The sequence below is a fragment of the Limulus polyphemus genome, unplaced genomic scaffold, assembly GCF_000517525.1.
Source record: "Limulus polyphemus unplaced genomic scaffold, Limulus_polyphemus-2.1.2 Scaffold547, whole genome shotgun sequence".
Lineage (NCBI taxonomy): Eukaryota > Metazoa > Arthropoda > Merostomata > Xiphosura > Limulidae > Limulus > Limulus polyphemus.
The window spans coordinates 207,446-212,842 of record NW_013666157.1 but is presented as its reverse complement, the minus strand read 5'-3'; the positions used below and the strand labels follow the sequence as shown (position 1 = coordinate 212,842).

General features: G+C 35.6%; 1 protein-coding gene across 1 annotated transcript in view; it reads right to left on the bottom strand.

Annotated features, from left to right (window-relative positions):
* LOC106459015 (protein sel-1 homolog 1-like) overlaps positions 1–4,370 on the bottom strand; it is a 158,103-nt gene extending 153,733 nt beyond the window's left edge. The window contains exon 1 of the mRNA XM_022385395.1: positions 4,185–4,370. The gene's annotated coding sequence lies outside the window, so the exon portion shown is untranslated. The remainder of the gene's footprint in view (positions 1–4,184) is intronic.
* Positions 4,371–5,397: the final 1,027 nt, after the last annotated feature.

The window sequence follows — 5,397 nt, the reverse complement described above, 5'->3', positions numbered from 1 at the left end:
CTACCCCCCCCCCCCCGATGGATAGCTTCGTGTCAAATCTGAACCAGAAAACCAGAATTATGAGTAAGCTTGAGGGCCCTAATAGGACATAACAAATGATCAGGACCGGAGCAGTCATAAAGGTGAGAAATGGCTGGCAAATGGATTGGCAAGAAGGATATTTTCCCTTCCCTGACTACCAGTCTTGGAAAGAAAAAACCTATCGGGGTAAAGCATGACAAATGTGGAATGATAAAGAGTCTGATTAACATGGATTGCAAACAACTCCGACTGATGATGTCCACAAGCTAACAGCAACTACAAAAAATACAATTTAAGGCAAAGGTGAAACAAAAACATGAAGCTAAGGGCTCAAAGAGAGGATGAGGTCATGCATATGAAACAACTGTAAAATCTCAATTTGTAATTGAAAAGGTCAGACCTGATAGTACTGAGAATTCCAAAACCTTCCAATATTTGGAATACTGAAAAATAGTGTAAAAGGATGCCTTATATAAAGAATCCATAGATGACGCAAGACCCATCTCAAATACCCAAGTTTTTAAATGGATATGGTAGATACTTTAGGATGAAGGGGTTTAAAGAATATGGAGATAAGCATCAATAACATGGACTCTGGCACAAAGTGTCATCATAGAGAAATGATTCCATTGTAAAGTGAGGAGGATCTAAAAATTGGTTGAATCGAGACAGATTGATGATTGGATGCCAATCTCCTGTCTTCTTGAGTACAATGAATAAATGGGAATAAAATTCTAGAAGAATGGGATCGACCATCTCTACTGCCCTTTTGACTAACAACTCTCTTATGGCCTAGGAATGAAACTTCACTTGCTATGGAACTGTTGGAGGTGAAAAGGCAACCAATTGTGCAGATAATGGTGGAGTACCCATGGATTCCTGGTGAAAGAACTCCAGGTGTCCAGAAAGTGATGTAATTGTGCTCCCACTGCTCCCCTGGCCACGAATTGTCACTGACGCCAAAGATCCTTGAGAATACAGACAGACCCTATTATGGGAACCAATGGAGGGGGTCGAGAAACACTACAAGCCAACACTCCCAAATTAGTGCCAGAAAGGTGAGAAGCCAACAATGATAAAGAAGAATGTAAATGAGCTGAATCAATTCATGATTCTAACATCTCTGGAACTCCGGGAAATAACATGGGATGGATAAAAAGAGCTTCCCGTAACTCCCTAAGGGCAGAAAAAGGTAAACTACTACATTGAAAATGAAATTAAAGATAAACATTACAAATTTAGTTTTAAACATCTACCAGGACAGAAGACTTAGAAGATAATATAAAATCAAGAGAGTAAGTTAAAAAGGGTATTGTAAAATCAAATTAGCCATAGAAAAACACCAAGCTGAAAATGTTAAAACAGCAACAATTTATTTAAGTATACATTATTGGTCAACATAACGTTAAAATGGCACATTTCAGGAAGGGTTATTACAGAATATTATGAGAAGGTTTAATTTCTAAATGTTTTCTTTCCTTCAATTTTCACAAGAAAAAGACATGAGCAATATTCCAGATCCAGAGAAATTTCTAGAGGAAAATATTACATATGTACATATCATCAATTGGGAAGATTCAAAAATGATAAGACTCCTGAGCCAGATATTTTTCCAAGGGTTTTAAAAAGAGATGAAGGTTTGCACAAGTAAGTCTCTTACAAAAACTTGTGGATCTTTGAGTGATGGCTAGATGTCAAAAGAGTGGAAGTTGGCTAATGTTACACCTATTTTTAAAAGAGGTGACATGAATTGTCCATTGTTTTTTAAGATTTATAATGTACGTAAATCAATATGTAGAATTATATACAGACCTTTCTCTACATTAAAATACCTTTATTTGCAAGCTTTTGGCTCTCTTACCGGAGCCTACATCTACTCTAGTAAGAGGGCCGAAAGCTTGAAAATAAAAATATTTGAACATAAAAAAAAAAAAGTCACTACATAATTCTACATGAACTGTCTATGTAATTATAGGTCAATTAGTCTTACTTCTGTGGTGGTAAGTTTTGGAGAGACTGATTAAAGCTTGAAAAGCAGCTTTACAAAGTTTTCAATTTTGTTGTATTGCCAGCATAGTTTCACACAGGGTAAATCTTGTCTCACAAATCCTATAATCCAAAGATGTCACTGCTTATACTGATGAGGTTAAATGTGTGGATTTAATATACCTGGATTTATGGTAGGCTTCCAACAAAGTGTCACATAAAATACAAGTAAAGATTTAATATACATGGATTTATGGTAGGCTTCCAACAAAGTGTCACATAAAATACAAGTGAAGAAAATTATTTTTATAAATGTGAGGAATAAGTTAGTTCAATAGATTGAGGGTTGGTTAAAATAAAGGAAGCAGATGGTTGTAATAACTGTTGTTCACTCAAATGGGATTGGAGTTGCAATCTGGACTCTGTTCTGGAGCACTTACTATTTTTGATACACATTAACAATTATGATAAGGGAATTCTTGAGGTCGGACATCTGGGAACTTTGCCCTCCCACAATGCAATGTCCGCATAGCAGCTGAGGCGAAGGGGCAAACAAACAGCCCACTGTCTAGACTCATATTCATAACAACTATTTGTGTTTGCGACAAACTTTTGTCATTACAAACGTACAAATATGATCAGGAGTTGTTTTGTATTCCATTGCAACAATAAAAAGTTGAAAAGACCTGAATTTTCCTTCTATTTTATACTCAGTCCTCCAGCTCACCTTAATAGTAAGCATAAAGCAAACATTTGTGGGATACTATTCATAGTCTTAAGACAATTTATTGATAATTGTTTTAAAACTTGTTCAACCTGGTTGTTTACTTTCTAGTGCATGTTTTCCCGAAAAAACAAGCTACTGAAAAGGAAAGAATAGTGTTGTGGCTGAAAGCTATCATCCACAGAATACAGGAAGCAATAGGAGAGCTGTGGGAGTCAAAGTGTGACTACATCTATGCGTGTTCAGCTCCTTTTATATCATTTAAATGTTTTCTTCCAATTATTTGTTTTCATACAAGATAATTGTACACATCTGGGTACTGCACACTGGGCCATTTTTGGGTTGTTGATCCATGTGTTAGCAGGGTGCTGGTAGGGGCAAGAATCAAGCCCAATTAATTTTAACTTTACTCGATATATAGCTGATGTCTCGGCCAACAACTTCTCCATGTATTGACAACACATTGCAATTGGCTATAAAGCAATAATATATGAACGATAATTGAAGAATTTGCACAGTAGCTTCAACAGTAACATGTGTATACGGCAGACCTATATAAATTGTGTACACATAGCTGTACTCTCTTCGCTATTGTTTGTCCCTTTGTCAAGAGGGAGATCTCGTTACCAGGCTGTGACTTCACGCCAACCTCAGGAATGGTAAACAAATTTGTCACATTTTCTGGTAATGATATTAAAGTTTTGGATGAAGTTTGCTGTGAAGAAGATGCTTTTGTTTTTCAAATGGATCTGAATCATTTAGCAAATTGGGCAAGTGTCATAATGGCATTTAATTATGCTAAGTGCAAGATAATGCATGTGGGCTACTTACATTTAAACTATAACGACCACTTTGATGGAAATCAATTTAATATTGTTATGGAAGAAAAGGATCTTGGTGTTTTGGTAGAGCAAACAAACTTAAGCCTTCCACTCCCAGGCAATGTTGTTGTTGCCAGTGGTGAAGCAAACTGGATTTTGAGTGCTACCTACAAAGAATATGAAATATAAATTAAAAGTCAAAGAAGGTTGTTTCTTGTTTCTCTCTGATTAAGACCCACTTTACCTTTTAGTTTAAAGAAGGACACCGGGTTGTATTAACATTATGAATTTAATAAGCAAATCTATTTTTCGAATGTTTGAAATCCGTTACCTTTAGTTTAGCCTTTAGGCTTTAGACTTGGTAGACGCAAGATTTGGGGGGGGGGGGAGCTTCAACAGAAGGCTTGAAAGTTGAAGAGCGTTTGTTTGGGGAGTCGGAGTGGGATAAAGGCATACGGTTGTTTGATTAAACGAATGGTACAATCACGACAGGCCAAAGGGTGCCTTTTCACAGTTTCTGTGTTCTTCACTTCTTATGTTTAATACTAATACTAATAATAATATTACTTTATTATTAGGACCTTTAGTCATTACTACCGGTACCAATGAGAAACCACAGTAATGTTACTTACGAATTACTTAGCGAGAGAGAACATCTTCTAAGAATCCTGCATTCATAGTTTAATCGAACCAAGCATTTCTTTGGAAAAGTTAATAATAGTTTATTTTTACTACGTTATCCATAAACGCCACGTAGCTTAACTTGCATATCAGTTAAGACTAATTCATACATTAATACAAGTTATTCCTTCCCAGATGTCGCCAGAGTCATTTATTTTAATATTGATTAAATTTTAGCCTCGTATAACAAAGAACTTGTTATGCGATGAGGACTATAATACATAAATATATTTTCACTATTATTAGTCCCGCACTTCCTAGTTATCCTATCATATAAGTTTTGTGAGCTTTTTATTTATGTTAGCCCAACTGGGAATTTCAAACCAATCATAAGTTCAAAGGTACTCAATGTTCTAATATTGGTTTAAGAACCAAATTATACTTTCAAAAGACACTTTGAAGAGAGGTTAGATATTTATAAAAACAAATTAAGACGTACAGAGGTTGAGTATGTGATATTAAAACAATTTTGGACCCTCACTACGTCGCTACAGTCTATGTCGCCCCATACAGTTATGCTCTATCTTACGACCATTTCTTTTACAATAGCCCTGAGGAGTAGCTTCCATCGCAAAACGCTCCGTCATAAGACTATCACATTAAAATCATACCACCCCTCCTTGTGTGCCATCCATAATCCATCTAAAGCATAAGAACGACAGCTTCTCATTGCTCATTTCAATGGTTCGATTGCTCAGAAATTCGCAGGTGTTGCGCCTGGCGTTTAGCTGGCAAGTCTTCATATTGTTGTAAGTTATATTTTGAATTTTGAAATGTGTTTGTTGGATAGAGAGCATAGAACACCTAGAAAGTTCTATGGATGTGACGTAAAATTTGTTAATATAATCGAAAGTATATTATATGTACGATATAGGTACCTAACTTTTATAAAAGAGTGTAAATTTCAATATAGAGAGTTCAATCAGTGTGTTTTCGTAATATATTTGCATCTGTGTTTGCCATAACACATGTTGTGTTATGTTATACAAACAAGTTGACTTGTTTTACTTTAGTTAATGTCGTTTTTATCGTAGACCTACAAGAAGTTCCGACAGTGTTCAAGCTTGTACAAATGTTAAAAGAGATAATAAAATAATTTGTTCTCGTCACGAGGACTGAACGTTTAATTCTTTTCACAGGATCACTTAAAAGAAACTGCGAACA